Here is a 22,352-nt window from a genome sequence, read left to right as displayed (position 1 = left end):
ACTTAGCACCTCAAAGTTTAGCAGCAAACACTGCATTTCCTTTTTCCATCAAACATTTCTTTAGCATCCGTGTTTATCAGTGACATATGGGACTAATATTTATTCAATAACACACGTCTGAACTCTGACCTCCTGGAGCTAGTGAACTACAAAAATTAACTAGAAATGTGTCCAAAAACAAAACACAATTAAATAAGAATAGTCTTTAAAGATTTTCCCAACGATTCAGAAAAATTTAAATTTTATAACTACTTTTAGAGTGCAACACCTGCACACCTCTTCCAAAACTTTGTGCTTTTCACCATCAGACACAATAACTCAGGATTATGTAAGATCTGCCATCAAATGTGTGTGTGTGTGTCGCTTGGTCATAATCATTTGTGTCCGCTGCTCTCCTCGGGCGTGATGAATCAGTCCCAAATCCTGTAGTGGGGGTAAAAATATCATGAGGGGACCAGGAACGCTGATCACTGCTGGTACAAAGTGATGCCGGTCAGTAAAACAGTTGCAGAACAGCTTGTTACGAATTCTGTGTTTCTCTAGAGTCTGCAAAGCTGTCTCGGTTAATTTAAAAAAAACTCGTCAGAAGGCTGTTAATTCGGCTCATTGGTCAGATCAAAGCTGCAGTGACCTGCCTCTCTGAAATGACCTTATTTATGGGTCTGGTTTAACAGATTTTCACACACACAACAGAACACCATGATAAATTATTATTCCATCATTTTAATTTCTCTCTCAAGCATCCTATTCATCATCCTATTGCATCTGCATATTCTCATCATGATATCTGATGATGATATTATTTACTGGTTATTACAGATTACTGATTATTATTACGACATATAATTTTATGATAGTCATAAAAATGATGGCTGCCATAAACTTTTGGTGTTTTTTTTTACTAAGTCAGGGTCAAGAATGACTGTTTTGACACCTAATATCCTTCTCAGAGGACTAAGGAGCTTGGAAAGAAAAGCGTCTGGACTTCTTTAAGTTGCTTGAAGACGTTTCACCTCTCATCCGAGAGGCTTCTTCAGTTCTAAGGTCAAATGGTGGAGAGTCACAGATTTAAACCCAGTGGGAGTGTCCCCCCAAAGGGGGACAAAGGACCCCCTGATGATCCTCTACCTAATCACATGAGCCAAGGTGTGAAACTGGGTGTGGGTCACAATCAGCCAGGGTTTTGGGTGAGCTCATTGTGAAACCTGGCCCCACCCTATCATGTGATTTCCTGAGGTCAGACGGCCCAGGATGTGAGTGGGCGTTAAGGCGTCTGGGAAGGATCTCAAAACTGGATTATAGATGGCAGAGAGTTGGTGTCGTAAACCACCGCCTCTGTTCAAAGATGGCGTCTTTCACTCCTCTTTCAAACCATCTGTCCTCTCTGTCCAAAATGTGAACATTGGCATCCTCGAAAGAGTGACCTTTGACCTTTAGATGTAGATCAACTGCTGAGTCTTGTCCCATGGAGGTGGCTCTTCTATGTTGTGCCATGCGCTTCTCAGAGGACATTTGCTGTGTGATGACTTGAGTGCGTCTTCAGTGGCCTGTCTGTGGTGTAGCACTACTTTCATACCAAGAGAAAGCTCATGTCAAAGAATTACCCACTGGAGTCAGTAGGACCAGTTATGAGGTGGCTTTGTGTGGCTGGAAGGAAGCTGGGATGGGCAGAACACAAACACTGGGACAAAGGCAGGGGTTTGGGTGTCTGATAGGCACAGTCCACAGTAGATGTTTCATGTGATAGATTTGTCCAGTGAAGCATCTTTCTCTCTTTCTCAAGGTTCAGGATTGAAGAAGGATTATTGTCATTTCATTGTATTTACAGAAATACACGGTCTGAAAGGAAACGTTGGTTCTCACCCTCTCTGCAGTGCAGTAATATCAGTAAGCAATAAAAAACAGTATAAGCTGTAAATAATCACACAATGTGTGTATATGAGGCGTATGTTGTATGTATATTAATGATCAAGGAACTGACCTCACAGTGCAAATGTCCTGTTTATAAGATTGGGGAAACCTTCAGTCAGCTGAGACTGAAGAAGTCACCTGGATGAGTGATGAAACATTTCTGCAGCTGAAAACATCCAGATGAACAGAATCAACGTTTTGGGATTTAATTACCTGGATGACTGAGCACGCATCAAGATATTAAATGTGTCCTGGTTCTGGGGATCCAACTTAGTGTTTAAGTGTTTTCCTCAGTTTAGGTTTTTGTTAGTTAAATCTTAGTCTCCATTTGCTTAAAATACTCTAAACTGTGCATTTATATTATCAATATTTTCTGTAATTTTACCAGTTTTAGTTAATAATTAAAAGAATGACTAAAGATGCACAGAAGTACTATAAAATATGTCATCTGTTAAATTACAATAATTATATTTTTATGTATTTATATACTTTAAGATGGCAGGAAAATTCTCTACAAAGTTTTTGGAAAAAATTGTGTTAAATTACAGATTTTTTTACAGTGTTATTAATGGGACAGAGATGGGAAAGAGCCCTGTTCAAGATGAAGGGAGAGGGTCACTTTCACTTTGGTTTTATTGTTGTCTGTTTTTAGATTTCATTAGGCAAGCACTGCTTGTCTTGCTTGTCCTGATGGCAGTCTCCGATGTCCCTGGCACAGTACAGGTAAGGCATAGCAATTTGATATTTTGAAGAAAAAAAGAAACTTAACTTTCATTTAATTAAATGATGAAGATTTTTTGTGTCCCCTGGAGCTCTACTCTTAATTGTAAGCTAGTGAAGTGACTTGTAGTCCTTCACTTGCACAATGTTAGCAAATATTATAACTTTCATTTTGACTCTCATAGAAGCACTTGAGTAACCTTAAACATGTGAAGAAACAATATCAACTATGAGGGGTCAAAGGTTATTAAATGTGAGTCACATGGGCACAGCCGGCCTGTAGGAGCCAGAATTGTGGCTGGGTTATAAGGGATGAAACACGTATTTTCCTCAGCAACATAAAAATAAAATTTCAATGAAACTGCCATAAAAACGAGAGACTGTTAATTTTTGGGAAGTGAGCAAAGCTTCTAATTCCTGGACTGTATAACCCCTTCACATTTTGATTACAGTGCACTTATTGATATAAGCAATTTGATATTGATATTTGACATAAAAACACACAAACACATCAGAAATGAACTGCTGAACACTGGGTTTGTTCAGCGCTGTTATGCTTTCAGTCCATTCTTGGAATCAACTGTTTCCTTTTCAGAGTTCAGCAGAAAGTCCTCACCCCACTTTCCTGGAAGCCACTTCCTTTTTCATTTTAACCACTAGCTTGCACTTTCTGTTTGTTTGTGTAATCCACTCCTGGGTAAGTACACCTCACTCTAAGTTTGCATACAGAGCCAACAGGTCTGTAGATGATGCTATCAGCAAGGCTCTGCACTTCATCCTGAAGCATCTGGATTCCCCAGGAACCTACGCCAGGATCCTGTTTGTGGACTTTAGCTCTGCCTTCAACACCATCCTTCCAGACCTTCTCCAAGGCAAGCTTTCCCAGATGAATGTGCTTGATCCCATCTGCCAATGGATCACTGACTTCCTGATGGACAGGAAGCAAGATGTGAGGCTGGGGAAGAATGTCTCGGACTCCTGGACCATCAGCACTGGCGCCCCTCAGGGCTGTGTTCTTTCTCCTCTGCTCTTCTCCCTGTACACCAACTGGTACCACCAGTCTGTGAAGCTAATTAACCCTCTGGGGTCGCTGGATGCGCCGGCGCGTCAAAATCACATGACCAATTTAAGACGACACAGCTACAAGATGCAGCACATCAGAGTCTCCATTTCAACTTGGGTCGAAAGTGCGGACTTCAAACTATATACCAGTTTTTGAATTGTGTCGATGGGCCACGTAAAACCAGAGTTATAATAAAAAAATACACGCGATGTTTTTTTCTGAACAAACAGTGGTGTTTACAGCGGGAAGAACGGTAAAAACGGCGTTTTCTACAGACAGCGCTAGCAAACACTCTCTGAAAAAGAAAAAACACCCCTTCCCTATTGGTGTTAGAGTTTACTATGTCAGCCAATCAAAAAAATGATAAGGCAACATGTGACACTTGGTTGTTTAGGGAGAAGGGGAAGTTTTTAGGAGTGACACCCGCGACGGAAAGCGGTCGAGTGAAAGACAGAGAGAGAGAGAGAGCGAGTTTTCATATGTGAGACATTAGTGACGTTTAGCGTGTTTGGAGGCTGTAGTTTGTTGTGCAGTTATTGTCTTGTATTGTGTGTCAGTTATACTGCTGAATTTCATATTTGCTCTAAAAAAAGCCGTCAAAGGCAGATTCCAGTGTAAACGCTGTCCCCACATGGAAAACTGGACTGATGCACCTCCTGCTGTCAGACCTGCAGGGTTTAGGCCTGTGGTGTTCTCCTCTGTCTTATACTGAACACAAACTACATTTTTGGACTGGCACAAATAATGTGTGTGCCTTCTTATTTGATGCAGCACACCTGATTGTTCTGTAAATAGATTTAAATGGTTATATAAAAAACGCCTGAGGCCTTGACTGCATTTTTAGGTAAATAGTACCATATAACTTTGTTGTTTGCAAAACTTGTGCATAATTATCAGACTCATCTCGGACGGGGATGAGTCTGCCTACAGGATGGAGGTTGAACGTCTGGTGTCCTGGTGCAGCCACAACAACCTGGTGCTGAATGCCCAGAAGACAGTGGAGATTATTGTGGACTTCAGGAAGCACACAGCCCCACTCCCCCCCATCATCCTGACTGACACCCTCATCACCTCTGTGGACTCATTCCGCTTCCTGGGTACCACCATCACCCAGGACCTCAAGTGGGAGCCCACCATCACCTCCGTCATTAAGAAAGCCCAGCAGAGGATGTACTTCCTGAGGCAGCTGAAGAAATTCAACCTGCCAACGCGGACGATGATGCAGGTCTACACCGCAATCATCGAGTCCATCCTCACCTTCTCCATCACCGTGTGGTACGCTGGAGCCACTATCAGGGACAAACAGAGACTGCAGAGTGTTGTGCGCTCTGCTGAGAAGGTGATTGTGTCACGCTCCACCTCAGTATGAGACGGTTGAGGACACCAGAGAGAGTCAGGTGCATCTTCACACAGCAGCCACTCTGGGCCTACAAAGTGGGGCCCAGAGTGGGGGGCTCCTCCCCATTCCACCAATATAGCAATTTAAAATAGAGGTGGCCCACCCTTTACCAATGGGAAAAACCTCTGATAAATAAAGTTATTTCAGAAAGTGAGGATCTCACTTGGACCACTGAGATAGTGGAGGAGGCCGGCTTTAACGTGATCCATGTGAAACAGCTGCTTCACAGGGATCTGAGGTAGCTCTTTACAAACTTCCAAAAAGTCTTTGCAGTTTTGGTTCTCCTGGTTGTAAAGGCACTGCGACTGAAAAAGACAAGTGCACATTTGGGTAAATTGTGCTGTGATCACATATTGTGAAATAAATAGATAAAGATAAAACTGAAATGAAACTTCTGCTGTACTTCTTACTAATAGGTCATCTCATGGGCAGTGTGCAGTCACACAAAATAACGTAACTGGAAAAAGGGAAGTTTGGAAATTTAGATGACATTGCAATTTTTGTACATTACTAGAAAATCAGTGCTATGAGAGTGACTTTAGGATCACAACCTGATTTAAAACAGAATCTATCTTAAAAATAAGATATTAAGAGAAAATGGTAAGTGGCCAAAAAATTTACGTTAAATGAGATCTTCTTGTTTCATTGGAACAGTAAAGTACCATAACTAACAATAAGTGCACCTATGTAAGAACAAGTATCACTGCTGTGGAGTTTTTCATGTTTTATCAGAATCAGGGCTGCTAGTGTCATGAACTGCGATGGCAGACCGTGGAGTTGTGGAAAACCCAAAATGCAGGACTCTGATAATGCAGGACAGTGGATTTACAGAAAGTGGAAAACACACAACTATGTACAATCCCAGCCCTGTGCCCCCATGGTAATTCTCCCAGAATTACACTCCAATTTCCAACCCGTGGCTCTGCTCCCGTGAAACATATTCCGCTCCCGATTCCTAGTGAACACACAAAACACAAAATGGTGACTAGGCAATCTCTTCCAAATTGAGGTTTTTAAAATATAGCTGTCACGGTTGTTGTGGCGAGTTTGACTCTAGGATCCAATGACTGGAGCGCAGCCACGCTCTTAAACAGGACACTCTTAATGAGGCCATCGGCAGCAGCTGGCGACGGCCGACGAGATGTGGCAACGTCAAGCGCGGGAACACTTCCGGGAATAATCCCTTGGCGACCCAACACATCCGGAAGTGCGAACATAAATAGCAGACGTAGGTAGACAGGAAGAAAAAGGAGAGAGATCAACCAAAACACTGCACATGGAAAAATACACATAAATGTAGAAAAACACAAACCCATGACAACTAGTCTCCTGCTGGCATTTTCTTATTGGTGACTTAGCACCTCAAAGTTTAGCAGCAAACACTGCATTTCCTTTTTCCATCAAACATTTCTTTAGCATCCGTGTTTATCAGTGACATATGGGACTAATATTTATTCAATAACACACATCTGAACTCTGACCTCCTGGAGCTAGTGAACTACAAAAATTAACTAGAAATGTGTCCAAAAACAAAACACAATTAAATAAGAATAGTCTTTAAAGATTTTCCCAACGATTCAGAAAAATTTAAATTTTATAACTACTTTTAGAGTGCAACACCTGCACACCTCTTCCAAAACTTTGTGCTTTTCACCATCAGACACAATAACTCAGGATTATGTAAGATCTGCCATCAAATGTGTGTGTGTGTGTCGCTTGGTCATAATCATTTGTGTCCGCTGCTCTCCTCGGGCGTGATGAATCAGTCCCAAATCCTGTAGTGGGGGTAAAAATATCATGAGGGGACCAGGAACGCTGATCACTGCTGGTACAAAGTGATGCCGGTCAGTAAAACAGTTGCAGAACAGCTTGTTACGAATTCTGTGTTTCTCTAGAGTCTGCAAAGCTGTCTCGGTTAATTTAAAAAAAACTCGTCAGAAGGCTGTTAATTCGGCTCATTGGTCAGATCAAAGCTGCAGTGACCTGCCTCTCTGAAATGACCTTATTTATGGGTCTGGTTTAACAGATTTTCACACACACAACAGAACACCATGATAAATTATTATTCCATCATTTTAATTTCTCTCTCAAGCATCCTATTCATCATCCTATTGCATCTGCATATTCTCATCATGATATCTGATGATGATATTATTTACTGGTTATTACAGATTACTGATTATTATTACGACATATAATTTTATGATAGTCATAAAAATGATGGCTGCCATAAACTTTTGGTGTTTTTTTTTACTAAGTCAGGGTCAAGAATGACTGTTTTGACACCTAATATCCTTCTCAGAGGACTAAGGAGCTTGGAAAGAAAAGCGTCTGGACTTCTTTAAGTTGCTTGAAGATGTTTCACCTCTCATCCGAGAGGCTTCTTCAGTTCTAAGGTCAAATGGTGGAGAGTCACAGATTTAAACCCAGTGGGAGTTTCCCCCCAAAGGGGGACAAAGGACCCCCTGATGATCCTCTACCTAATCACATGAGCCAAGGTGTGAAACTGGGTGTGGGTCACAATCAGCCAGGGTTTTGGGTGAGCTCATTGTGAAACCTGGCCCCACCCTATCATGTGATTTCCTGAGGTCAGACGGCCCAGGATGTGAGTGGGCGTTAAGGCGTCTGGGAAGGATCTCAAAACTGGATTATAGATGGCAGAGAGTTGGTGTCGTAAACCACCGCCTCTGTTCAAAGATGGCGTCTTTCACTCCTCTTTCAAACCATCTGTCCTCTCTGTCCAAAATGTGAACATTGGCATCCTCGAAAGAGTGACCTTTGACCTTTAGATGTAGATCAACTGCTGAGTCTTGTCCCATGGAGGTGGCTCTTCTATGTTGTGCCATGCGCTTCTCAGAGGACATTTGCTGTGTGATGACTTGAGTGCGTCTTCAGTGGCCTGTCTGTGGTGTAGCACTACTTTCATACCAAGAGAAAGCTCATGTCAAAGAATTACCCACTGGAGTCAGTAGGACCAGTTATGAGGTGGCTTTGTGTGGCTGGAAGGAAGCTGGGATGGGCAGAACACAAACACTGGGACAAAGGCAGGGGTTTGGGTGTCTGATAGGCACAGTCCACAGTAGATGTTTCATGTGATAGATTTGTCCAGTGAAGCATCTTTCTCTCTTTCTCAAGGTTCAGGATTGAAGAAGGATTATTGTCATTTCATTGTATTTACAGAAATACACGGTCTGAAAGGAAACGTTGGTTCTCACCCTCTCTGCAGTGCAGTAATATCAGTAAGCAATAAAAAACAGTATAAGCTGTAAATAATCACACAATGTGTGTATATGAGGCGTATGTTGTCTGTATATTAATGATCAAGGAACTGACCTCACAGTGCAAATGTCCTGTTTATAAGATTGGGGAAACCTTCAGTCAGCTGAGACTGAAGAAGTCACCTGGATGAGTGATGAAACATTTCTGCCACTGAAAACATCCAGATGAACAGAATCAACGTTTTGGGATTTAATTACCTGGATGACTGAGCACGCATCAAGATATTAAATGTGTCCTGGTTCTGGGGATCCAACTTAGTGTTTAAGTGTTTTCCTCAGTTTAGGTTTTTGTTAGTTAAATCTTAGTCTCCATTTGCTTAAAATACTCTAAACTGTGCATTTATATTATCAATATTTTCTGTAATTTTACCAGTTTTAGTTAATAATTAAAAGAATGACTAAAGATGCACAGAAGTACTATAAAATATGCCATCTGTTAAATTACAATAATTATATTTTTATGTATTTATATACTTTAAGATGGCAGGAAAATTCTCTACAAAGTTTTTGGAAAAAATTGTGTTAAATTACAGATTTTTTTACAGTGTTATTAATGGGACAGAGATGGGAAAGAGCCCTGTTCAAGATGAAGGGAGAGGGTCACTTTCACTTTGGTTTTATTGTTGTCTGTTTTTAGATTTCATTAGGCAAGCACTGCTTGTCTTGCTTGTCCTGATGGCAGTCTCCGATGTCCCTGGCACAGTACAGGTAAGGCATAGCAATTTGATATTTTGAAGAAAAAAAGAAACTTAACTTTCATTTAATTAAATGATGAAGATTTTTTGTGTCCCCTGGAGCTCTACTCTTAATTGTAAGCTAGTGAAGTGACTTGTAGTCCTTCACTTGCACAATGTTAGCAAATATTATAACTTTCATTTTGACTCTCATAGAAGCACTTGAGTAACCTTAAACATGTGAAGAAACAATATCAACTATGAGGGGTCAAAGGTTATTAAATGTGAGTCACATGGGCACAGCCGGCCTGTAGGAGCCAGAATTGTGGCTGGGTTATAAGGGATGAAACACGTATTTTCCTCAGCAACATAAAAATAAAATTTAAATGAAACTGCCATAAAAACGAGAGACTGTTAATTTTTGGGAAGTGAGCAAAGCTTCTAATTCCTGGACTGTATAACCCCTTCACATTTTGATTACAGTGCACTTATTGATATAAGCAATTTGATATTGATATTTGACATAAAAACACACAAACACATCAGAAATGAACTGCTGAACACTGGGTTTGTTCAGCGCTGTTATGCTTTCAGTCCATTCTTGGAATCAACTGTTTCCTTTTCAGAGTTCAGCAGAAAGTCCTCACCCCACTTTCCTGGAAGCCACTTCCTTTTTCATTTTAACCACTAGCTTGCACTTTCTGTTTGCTTGTGTAATCCACTCCTGGGTAAGTACACCTCACTCTAAGTTCGGGGAAGAGCTGGACATGAGTGCGATTAATCAGAATACACAGAAATTTCAGTTAACTGTGACTTTAGTTTCAACAGGTAACAGTTCACAACAAAAATAACAACTAGGGCCCTTTACAAAATAAAATGAAACACATTGTCCTTAATCATTGAAATTGTCCCTTTGAAAGTATTTGTTAGGTTGCAGCCTTATAGTTCAGTTTGTTCCTCAGAGTTTATAGAGGGTCAGTCAAGTCAAAGCACAGATCGGATGAGGGAATGATCTGTAAGGATCAGTCAGTCAGCAACAAGTCTAGTGAAGTTTCACACTTGGTGTTTTTGTAGTTTAGAGTGCACTCTTTTAGTCTGTTCACTGTTGCCAGTCGGGGTGACTGGTGGAATCCTACCAGAAATCAGCCACCTGACTGGTTGTGCAGATCTGGATGCTGGAAATCACGCTGGGAGGCTTGCCATCAATTGGAATCACTGGTCTTTTCTCATGGAGCTTAAAGCTCACTAAAAGACCTGACCTGTATTTAAAAATAGGTATATAGTCTCTGATCTATCACTTATTTCAGCAATTTGCAGTTACTTACATCCTGAAAAAGTGTGGTACTCTTCAGTTATTAAATTGATTAAATTGTAACTCATGTTAGAACTTTTGTCTAACCAACATAGTTGCAATTACTGGTGCAACAGATCAAAAGTCTCACAGTTCGGATCGGATCATGTTTTTTTCGTCACGGATCAGATCAATTTTCGGATCAGCAGAAAAAAAAAGGAAGACAAAAATTTAACTCGCCATTTACTTATTTAAGTGCTTTTTGCCTATTAAAAACATTCAACTCAAGACTCATTCCACGCAATTATATGAAACCAAATTAAGGTGCAATATAGGGCAGTACAGGGCTTTCTACCTACCACTCCGCTGTGATATAACGAGCGGTCACGGTCACGTGGCTTTCCGTTGCCCTGGAGCTCCACCCATTTGTAGTAGTTAGGGCAACAGAAGATGCCTGGGACAGCTCAGCCATAACTTTAAACTTTTCCTGCTCATACATGCTTGGAGCGATCTTGTCACTGAAGTGGACGCGCGACGGGATATCATAGCGTGGCTCAAATACGTTCATCATAGTTTAAACAAGTGCTGTCAGCGTAAATCTCGTTAAAATGACGTTAATGCCATAACTGCATTAACGCAGCAAATCTCCGTTAACTAGTTACCGCGGGTCGGCCCATGCATGGGGCTGCACGGCGTCAATGCATCAACTAACGCGTTGACTAGTTTAAACCCCTTGATTTGCACAACAGAATACGGCCTCCCGTCTGCAGCTAAACACCCCAGTAGCTTTTGTAATAGCTTTAGCCCGGTCGGACTGGGCAGCAAAGGGCTGCTTAAATACCACAAACTCCTCTGCTCCTCCACTTGGACCGCCAGCGCTGACCATAGCTATCGCTTGACAGACGCAACATACACATACTCTTTTTTCTTCTTTTTCGAATCTTCGGATCGCGTGCGTGCGTGGAGTGGGATCGGTTCGGATTACGGATCAACCGTGATCCGTTGCACCACTAGTTGCAATAGACACACACGTAACACAATTATTAGACAAATGAAATACAAATGTAAAGCTTAAATTTCTTCAGAACATACGTTACACTAAATTTGGCACAAAACTATTGCAAATTGCATTTATTCCCTCTTAACACAAACACTTATCATTGACATGACACATACAGTAGAAAAATATGCATCAACTACTATGATTAGCATCATCATTACGATCATTGAACATAGAAGGTAAGTCAGTTACCTTACCAAGACACGTGGAACACTATTAACTTAGCCGCCACCTCTGCTGATTTCGGCAGCTCTGTCTAACGTTCACTTCACTATTGAAATGTTAGCCGATAACTTCTGAACACTTTATAACAATTTTTATGAAGCTTTGCTTCTGTGAACGAGACAGTTTCTGCTGCTAATCAAGATAGCATTGGATTTTTCTTTTTCCTCAAATGGCTGGTAACAATACGCCATGTAAACACACAACCTCCTGTGAAAACTTCAAAATTAAAGCTTCTGCTAGGCACAGCAAGAAGTGTGGGAATACAACACATTTTGTTACATTATCACTTCTTGCAACAATAAAATAAAACAAATAAAAGAATGATTCTGAAACTAAACAAATACCTTATAAAGCGTATCTTATGTTTACCCATTTCTCCAGCTGCGTTACACCTGCACTACATATAAATGTCACATTCATATCTGATGTGAAAGCAAATGATTAGTAGATAGTAGGTAGAGGATCAACAGGGGGTCCATGACCCTCTTGGTGACACCCCCATAGGGATTAAATCTGGGGCTCTCCACCAAGGGCTCTTAGAACTGAAGAAGCTTCTCGCATGAAACATCTTTAAGGAAACTAAAGAAGACGCTTTTCTTTTCAAGCTCCTTAGACTACGATGATCTGTATGACTGAGAACCTTCACAGACACAAAGCACCATAACATTACAAGTTATAGTAATCCATCCATCACATCTTTTATAGGTTAATTAGAAGCAGAAATACCTTAAACACTGTCATTACATTGGTATTGAAAATTGTAAATGCTTTGACTTACATATTGATGTTTATAAATATTTATAAATATTTATAAACATCAATGTTTATATGTATATAAAAAAATATTTATATTAATATATAAATATATTATATAAAAATATAAATATGTCTATGTTTTTCTTGGATATTGTTTATTTTTTGGTTTGTGTGTCTGCCTACAAATGGACAAATGTACCCTCATAGTCACATGGACTGAACCGCCAGCACTGGCACTTTATATGGCTACTGTATAATTTATCCATATATCTCACTGATCTCAACTGCACTACTGTAAATACTGTATAGACAATCACACTGTGCAATACAATAATTATAGTTCTACAACTGTTTATTAATACTTCATAGCTCTTCATATTGTACCATACGCATATAACCTGTTCATAGCCTGTACATTCACTACAGTTTTGGCCTGTATATATTTATAGTTACAGTATATTCATAACATACCTTTATGTACATTTGTAACATATCTATAATAGATCTATATTCTCTATATTATATCTATATCATGGTTAAAGCACTTTCTGGATGGATGCAAACTGCATTTTGTTGCCTTATATTTGTCACATGTGCAATGACAATAAAGTTGTATTCTATTCTATTCTATTCTATTCTATTCTATTCTATTCTATTCTATCAAACTCATCTATGGCTTCTCTTATTACAGTCCCAGTCCAAAGGGGCAGGTCTTCTCTGCATGATAAAAAAGAGAACTGAGGGGAAATAACTTGCAGAAATTTGTGATGATATGAACGAATCCTATCATCTCACGCATGAACTCACATTCCAGCTGAACTTTATCATCCAAAGATCAGGATTACATTTTACAGGTGAGTCGAGCAAGAGAAAAAAAATGTAACTATGAACTTTATTATTTAAATTTTCAGCTGTATGATAAATATTTTCATCATTTATATGATTCATGTATTGTTATACAGCTTAAATGTGCAGGAAATAAACTTTTAGTTAACTTGAAAAAGGCTGCAACCCACGCAGAATATTTTGTCAGTGAATACAGAACTTCCACCAATATTAATATATTAATACCAAACCACGCAGCCAAACAATGTTTGTGAGAATGAAGTCAATTAACTAATCTTGGTATTTCAGAAAAGTCCAGCTCCACACCTCACCACTAGTTCCATCATTTTAGTTCACTTTACAGTCACTACTTTAAATATATTTTAGTTATTGTCAAATATATTTTAGTTATTCTTTCTTTAATAACTTACTTTACTTTTCCCATCACACCTTACAATGTTTTTATGGAGCGCACACATATCAACACTGCAAGGTCAAAGTGTTTTGTTATATTAATACATCTTTCTTTGTTTGAGTTACCTGGGGGTTTGGCTTCTCCTTGCTAGTCGGCAAATGGTGTCGCAAAGGGCTGGAGGATCTAAAGCAGCGGTCCCCAACCTTTTTTGCGCCACGGACCGGTTTATGCCCGACAATATTTTCACGGACCGGCCTTTAAGGTGTCGCGGATAAATACAACAAAATAAAACTGGTACCAAAAAAAAGAAGATTTATTGATAACACACGTGAAAAAAAAACAGGAAAACCGAGTTAACGATAAAAACGATAACAAAATAACGCTGAAAAACGATAAAAACCCTGAAAACCAAACATTTCACACCTGAGCCTCAACTCTCGCAGCCCGGTACCAAACGACTCACGGCCCGGTACCGGTCCGAGGCCCGGGGGTTGGGGACCGCTGATCTAAAGTACTGCTGACAGCCTCATTGGACTAAACCATGTGCTTCATTGCCTAGGGGATGTTAAGAGGTTTTTTTTTAAATTGTTTTGTTTTCCCCTTGTGTGTCATATGGTTTAGCTAAGCCCGTATTTAAGTTCCCTCGTGTCATTTCAGGAGGTTGGAGTGGAACTTGTTGTTGATCAGAGAGAAGGGTGTGAGTCGGCAAGAGCTTTTGGTTTCAGGGTGTACAACGTGGCTGTTGTAGTCAGTGTGTGTCTGGATTTACAGATTGCTTGGTTGTGGTTTTGGTGTGTGAGTGAGGTAAGTAGGAGAGTTGGCCAAAAGCCTGTACAGGCCCGGTAATGATCTCCTGCAGACTTCTACTCATAGACCAAGTTTTTTTTACCGTTCCACTGTTTCTCCAGGATGCTTTGGGTGGACTGTGTATATCAACAGTTTTGACAGGAGCAATACAAAAAATTGCATGAAATAAACTTTTCACTTCATCACATGATAGCAGGTCCAGTAATGTATACTTTATATAGTTGGATGTATATTTGTTGGTATTTTGTCACAGCGGCATGTAATTTCAAAGCAGACCCAAAAGCAGAACATGAAGGACGACAAAACTGTGGGAATCTAAAAGCGAGCTTTTTATTGGCTGATGGAATACAGGACAATACAACAAGGCAGAAACAACAGGTGGTGAGAACTAAAGCTAAACCTAAACTGGGAAACACACTATGGTAACTGTGACTAACTGTGATAACTATGAATCTGAACATGATGGTGATCAAGAGCATGAGAGAAACTGTGAAGGTATGAATCCAAAATATGAACATGATTAGTGATGTGTGAATCACGAACGACTCATTCAGTACTCAAGAATCACTTTACTGACTCGTGAATCATGATTCACAAGCCCAACTGACTCACTGGCTCATCCCTGTTGCTGTTAGCAAACTAATTTCATTAGTAGAAATATATCAAGCATAAAATTAAAATTGTGGGGAAAACACAACATCCAGTTTCTTAATTAAGAGACCGCACGCTTGAAGAGACCGCACGCTTGAAGTACGTGCACTACGCGCACTACGTACGGTGCGTACTATAAGTACGAGAAGTGCGGAAGTGAGAGGCTTGTGAAATGGGACGGTCTAGCCTTCGTCTCGCTGTTCAGGTTGCCTAGCAACCATGATACTAACCGCGAGAAACGTTACATACAGCTTTGTGTGACAGAAATGAAGGAGAAAAAATGTTTTGTTGGTCATTCATTTTTGTCATGACATCACTGTGATTAGTTGAGTATCTGAGGCTGAGACCACAGGACTGTAAAACATGATTGTTGGGCTTCATTTCTGTGCTGAACAGTCATTTAAGATTAGTTAGTAAATAACAATTAGTTAATGTTGTTCATGAGACTAAAATCATCTCACTGTGGTAATGTAAATATAATATGGCCAATATTATAGTATTGTCAGATTATTATGATATATATATATATATTAGGGGTGCAACGATACACAAAATTCACGGTTCGGTTCGATACTTTGGTGTCACGGTTCGATATTTTTTCGATACAAAAAAATGTTCATGCCTTTTTAATTTGTCATTTATTAAAATTATAAATATATATTTTAACTCAAAAGTACAGTTTTTAAATTTAACCCTAACCCTTGTGCGTGTTTTTTATTTTGACAGCGAATGCGCACCTGCGGACCACTTATGTGCAGCCCTGGTTATTTACCTCGTCATATTGCAGCCACAGAAATTCTTTTGTCCATGAAACCATAAAGCTGCACTTTCTTTTTGCCTTATAGTCTGATTAGTCATAACTTTTCCGTTTTGTGGTAAGCTTTTCTTTGGCTGTCACTTCTTCACCCTGACCTGTCTTATTTGGCTCAGCAGAACTAAAATATATATCCTGCTGCTTTTACACAGGCACTCACATAACGCTCAGCGATTCTCTGTGCGATCAACCTCTCACATGTTTAAGCTGCGGGAGATTTCACTTGTCATGTTTGCGTAGTAAGCTAACGATTGATAAGACGGTGTCAGAGGAATTGGTGCGCAAATTATCATCACTCACCAATCAGTGCTGTCGCTCTCTATACACAGTTCACGCGATTGCAAAGTGAAAGCAAAAAACGAGCGCAAATTCAAACGCGATTTCAATATGTCACATATTGACAGTGGCTCACCGATGCCAATGACATAATTACCCAGCTACATTTCCGAAAGAATGCAAAAGCATTGACATATATTTTTCCTTCCTACAATAGCCCGACGGGCAGGGCAGAGATAGATTTTGGTAGCCCGACTGGAAAAATCGCTAGCCCCGGGACGTCGGGCTAGCAATTTTGCGAGCCCTGTATCTGATTGAGGAATCACTCATCTTTGGAAAAGAGAGTTTATTACAGAGAAATGGCTCTTTCCAAAATAAAAGCTATACTATACGCTTCTTCTGGGCTATATTCTCAGCAGCATATTAAACATATCAGGTCCCCATGAGGAGAATCCTGTGCTAACGGCTGTCTAAATGACTCGGGTAAAGTTTGTAGCATGCGTGCTTGTTGTTTTTGTCTGCTTCCACTTGTCTTTGCACGAGGATGCTGTAAATGTGCAGTCATATTCGTTGTGTTCCCACCAGTGCTTTCAGGTTAATCTCGTTGAAATGACCTTAACGCCACAACACGGCAAATCTCCGTTAACGAGCTACCGCGGATCGCCCCGTGCATGGGGCTAGATGGCCAACACGTTAACGAGCTAACTGCGCTAACACACTAGTTCCCACCAATGTAATTAAGCATTGCGTGGCACATCCAACATACTGTTTTACTTTAGTCCATGACGCGCTTACCTTCAGGGTCATACGTCACATGAAAACCAAAATAATTCCAAACGCCAGATTTGAATGAGGGTGGGGGAGGTTCAATTTGCCATGTTGCAAGGAGAGCTTAACTTCTGTCTCGCTAGCTTGCCCTGCGCGCTTCCTTCTGACGATGCTGTCTGTGTTGAGCGCTCAGTGGATCTGGGCTCGACAGTGCAGCCTAGGCGGAGTAGTCGAACGCAGATTCACTGAGCGCTCAACACAGACAGCATCGTCAGAAGGAAAGTTGATAAAATAAATTATAAATTTTGTATTGTTCGATACATATGCGTACCGAACCGAAAGCACTGTATCGAACGGTTCAATATCGATACGAATATCATTGCACCCCTAATATATATATATATATATATATATATATATATATATATATATATATATATATATATTACAGGATATATTACAGCAGTGAGCTTGAACTCTGGGCCAAAGATTCAAGTTGCATTTATTTATATTTCCTATCACCTTAAATCTTCATTTAAAGACAAGTATCTTTGACAGTGTATATACAGATGTATTATACATAAGAGACAAATATTGTTCGTTTAATATGTTGGCATTACATTACATTTGGCTCAATGCTTACATACATGTGTAAAAAGCAAATGTACGAGCTGTGATAACTGTGTCTGATAGAATGAAGAGTAGACTGATATATGAAATATTCCTTTATTGGGTGAGAAAATCAGACCATGTCATAACTGCTTTAAGTCATACAGAATAGATATCAGAGCCTTAAACAGGCTGACTTCTGCTAAATGGGTCAAACTGGGCAGAAAGTAAACAAACACATAACATCCTTATAGAATATGATGTAACACTATAGATCAACTTAGCTCAGAATATATATCAACTGTTTACCCCGGCTGCTTCCTCTTCCTGGAGAAAGCGGCGCACACACCGCCATAAAATGGACTGTTTTCAGCAACTCCCGATGGTGAGTTCCAGTGACTGTTTTCCACCCTCCTCATTTGATCCTCCACTTAAAACTAATAATAGACTTATCTCCATGGGGTGTTTCCCTCCGGGAGGAGGATGTGGACTGGGAAGAATTTTTCTGCTCTGCTCCGTCTGAGCTGGGATTCATTAAGGACAATACCCGCACTCCAACACCCCCGAAGACTGTTCAACTAAAGACTGTAAATGGTGATGGCAGAAAGGCCAGAGCAATCTCTGATAAATCTGTTACAGTCCCTGTGTATGCAAACCCTAGGCCTGCTCACTCTAGGACAGTTTTATCTGAGCCTGCTCCTTCGTCCACCTGTCAGCCTGTTCCAGTTTCATCAGCTCAGGCCACTGTTAAAAATACTCAGTCACCTAAACCTGTCAGTATCACTCACCCAGTCATTATTTCCACTCCCATCACTCAGCCATTTCCTGCCAGCACAGCGGCCCAGATTCGGCCTTCCTCTTCAACTGTTTCACCTTCTCAGGTGAAGGCAGCTAAGGCTCGATGGCTAGGGCCCAGCCAGCAACCACTCCTGTGCCAGCTCCCAGGACGAGGGCAGCTGTGACCCAGTCTACCTCCACACCCGCTCCTGATTCTCGGGTGGGGGTGACTGGAGTCCAGCCACCTCCCGTGCCTGTCCCGGCGCCCAGGCTGAGGACAGCCAGAACCCAGCCTGACCTCCCTAGAGGCTCAGAAGAGTTAGCCTCTCCACCTGTCAGTCCACCACTTCATCCACCTCCTGATCCAGCCTTTCACACCCTCGCACTATCCCTGGTTAGGCTAGCTGAGGTGTCCCCTGCTCAGGCACCGGCTTTACTAGCCCAGGCTGCAGCTTTGTCCCCTTCAGTATTTCAGTCATTAGCACAGCCGTTAGCCTTGCCAACCTCTGTTAGTCCCTTAGCTTCCTCAGTCCAGTCAGTTCACTCACCTGCTGTTCAGCCTCCAGCCCAGTCAATCCAGTCCCCTGTAGCTCAGTCTCCGCCTGTCCTCCAGTCCCCTGTAGCTCAGTCTCCTCCTGTCCTCCAGTCCCCTGTAGCTCAGTCTCCTCCTGTCCTCCAGTCTCCTGTAGCTCAGTCTCCTCCTGTTCTCCAGTCTCCTCCTGTCCTCCAGTCTCCTCCTGTCCTCCAGTCTCCTGTAGCTCAGTCTCCTCCTGTCCTCCAGTCCCCTGTAGCTCAGTCTCCTCCTGTTCTCCAGTCTCCTCCTGTCCTCCAGTCTCCTCCTGTCCTCCAGTCCCCTGTAGCTCAGTCTCCTCCTGTCCTCCAGTCTCCTGTAGCTCAGTCTCCTCCTGTCCTCCAGTCTCCTCCTGTTCTCCAGTCTCCGCCTGTTCTCCAGTCTCCTCCTGTCCTCCAGTCTCCTGTAGCTCAGTCTCCTCCTGTCCTCCAGTCTCCTCCTGTTCTCCAGTCTCCTCCTGTTCTCCAGTCTCCTCCTGTCCTCCAGTCTCCTGTAGCTCAGTCTCCTCCTGTCCTCCAGTCTCCTCCTGTTCTCCAGTCGCCTCCTGTTCTCCAGTCGCCTCCCGTCCAGTCAGTCCAGTCGCCTCCCATCCGGCCGCCTGTAGCTCAGTCACCCGTTCTCCCACCGTCTATAGTTCAGTCACTCATTCACCATCCTGTTCAGTTCCCTGACCTGCAGCCACAGCATCCAGAGCCAGCTGTGAGCTCTCCTGCTCCTCAGCCAGGGGTTCCCGCACCCGCTGGCCTGGCCGCTCTCCTCAGCCAGGGGTTCCCGCGCCTGCTGGCTCTGCAGCTGTTGCTTTGTCACCGCCGGCTGGCCCAGCCTCGGCTTCAGCTTCGCCGTCGGCTGGCCCAGCCTCCGCGCGGTCGGCTTCCGGACCTGCTCAGTCACCTCAGCCGATGGCCACGTGGCCGCCCATCAGAACTGTATCGGCTCAGCCACTGGCCGTGTGGCCGCCCACCTGGACTGTTTTGTTTTGGACTCCAAAACAATTCAGGTGATTCAGGACAGACATTAGTTATGTTAAACTTTCCTAGCAGTCCTTCACAAACAGGGAACAGTCTGTCTATTCTCTCCATCTGTCAGCTGCTGCTGGCTCTTCCTCCTCCTCTTCCTCACACACTGCTGAGTTTGTCCTGGTGGATCATCAGGGGTGCAAAGCCTCACAGATGATGTGCAGCAGTGGGTCCCTCAGTCTGTCCTCACTCTGGACACTTGCAGTCGTCACACATGGAAATCAAATGTGTGATAAGCTGCAGGATTCAAACACAAGTGTAACTTATAAACACATGTTCATACTTTTATTCCACAATCAGAGAGAAAGAAACAGAGAGAGAGTGCAGGACAGACAGACAGGTGACAGTCTCAGGTGTACACACTGCTACACAACAGCACCAGAGAAGGAGGATTTAGTGTTTGTGTTATTACGAGTGCTAAACAAGAAGAGTTCCAGATGGTCCAGTGGACACATGTGTGACTGCTGTGATTAAAGCATCTTTCTTTCAGCTTAACGAGTGAACCGTCAGCTCGTTCAAACACACGTTAAAGTCCGTTTGGCTCGACACCACCGAACAGAGGCAGCAATATAACATAGCTAACATTAACAGTGCAGCGAATCCTGCTTGTGCCGTGATATTCAGGACTGCAAACCGAGCAGCATCACTGACTTTCAGCTTGTTGTGTTTGTGGATATATGACTGACTTTAATTACGCATAAAATCATCACATTCTCTGTAAGATTAAGGTCGACTATTGAACGGCGTATATTTTAAAGTGAAGGCTTTAGAACCAAGTTAGTACAAACATCACTAATGTCACATAACTTTGCCGACATGTGGCCAACAGCAATGTTTTAATGTTCTTCATTATTAAACACATAAATAAGGCTCTCCAGCTACACATAACAAGGTGTCAGTTTTAAAGTTAACACAGCAAGAGTCAATTGAGCCCAGAATTGAATTGTCCATGGCTGACTGTTATTGCCCAAACTCATATCTTCTTTTTCCTTTACAAACATAAATTCAGAGTTTTTATTCTCAGTCCTTGGTTCATTTAACTCAGTAGCAGTTAAACTGGCTGTCTCACACTCACCAGAATTACATTGATTAGTGTTACGTCCCCTGGCTAGTCCAGGGGGTTGAAGGGACGAACATAAAGGTGGATAGAGAAGGAGGAGCCAAGATGGTAATTTTAGAAGGTTTTTTTTAATACTGGTGATGGGATTTGGGTTCAGACTGAGGTATAACGTCAGGGAGAGCCAAGGCCAACATAACAAACAAAACATCCCTGATGTAGAAATAAAAGAAACTTACCTAACTCCAAAGAAACAAAATATACAACCTATAACCATAACCTACCTAACAACACATAAACAGGAGAAAACAGGGTGTCAAAACAAAAGGCAGCTCTCCCCTACAAGCAGTCCGAACATGAAACAACAATGCTCATACAAGATGCAAAGGCATGCAAGCCTGCACAGGTATGGCAACCAAAAAATGGCCAGAGGGCATAGAAGCACAACTCCACAGGCCTTAAATAGTGCTCTGCTGATTACCAATTAGCCGGACTCTGCGCTGCATCCAATCAGGACAGAGGAGGTGGAGCCTGGCCAAAACAAAGGGTTAGTAGGGAGAAGAGACATCCTCCTGGGGAATGTAACAATTAGTCTTGGTCACACAGGCAGAATTTACTTCATTTCAGCCTCTTTGTTCATATAATCAAATCAAAATGTATTTCTATAGCACCAAAGTGCTTCACAATTAGCAAAGAACAGAGACAACAATAGAGAAACAAATACCGATAAATGAGAAGACAATGTATTAACATAAAAAACAAACAAACAGACAAACAAACATAACAAACATAAAACAGGCCTGATGATAATCAAACTCAACTTGAATTAAAAGCCAAGGTGAAAAAAAAGTTTTAAGATGCAATTTAAAAGACTGAATATTCTCTGAAGTACGAATCTCTTCAATGAAACTACTGTACTACACTGCTGAGTGACTGTCTGCTGCTCGTCAAATACATTTCATTGCAGTGTTGACTCTGTGCTAACTTGCATATGCCAAATAAAACTGAAACTGAAAGGCTTCAGATAGATAAGAGTGATAAGAGAATTGCGTTCATGTTTGCAATTTTGTCTTGTTACACAATATTTGGAATTAAATAAAACAAACAAAACACTACATTTTAGGAAATATTAGTGGGTGTTTTCATGTTTGGTATTTTCTACTACTTGGACACTAAAGTGGCCTCCAATGAGATGACGGTGCCAGAAGTGGCCCGCGGCTCATTTGAGTTTGAGACCCCTGCTCTAAGAACTCCAAAGCGCTTTACAATACATCCAGTCATCCACCCATTCACACACACATTCACACATACATTCAGGCGAGGCTGCCGGACTTCATTAAGCTTCGTTTAATGACCAAAAGAACGAGATCGCGGATATAAGTGGCAGAA

At 41.7% G+C, this 22,352-nt stretch overlaps 1 protein-coding gene across 1 annotated transcript in view; it reads left to right on the top strand.

Annotated features, from left to right (window-relative positions):
- The first annotated feature begins 13,154 nt into the window (after nt 1–13,154).
- The window catches only part of LOC146393020 (uncharacterized), a 29,193-nt gene continuing 19,995 nt past the window's right edge, over nt 13,155–22,352 (top strand). The window contains exon 1 of the mRNA XM_084908842.1: nt 13,155–13,231. The gene's annotated coding sequence lies outside the window, so the exon portion shown is untranslated. The remainder of the gene's footprint in view (nt 13,232–22,352) is intronic.

The sequence above is a fragment of the Perissodus microlepis genome, chromosome 2 (assembly GCF_051167445.1).
Source record: "Perissodus microlepis isolate ML-2025 ecotype Zambia chromosome 2, ASM5116744v1, whole genome shotgun sequence".
In the NCBI taxonomy this organism is placed as follows: Eukaryota; Metazoa; Chordata; class Actinopteri; order Cichliformes; family Cichlidae; genus Perissodus; species Perissodus microlepis.
Note: the sequence above shows the minus strand (reverse complement) of the source record. Positions and strands in the feature narration are given on the sequence as shown.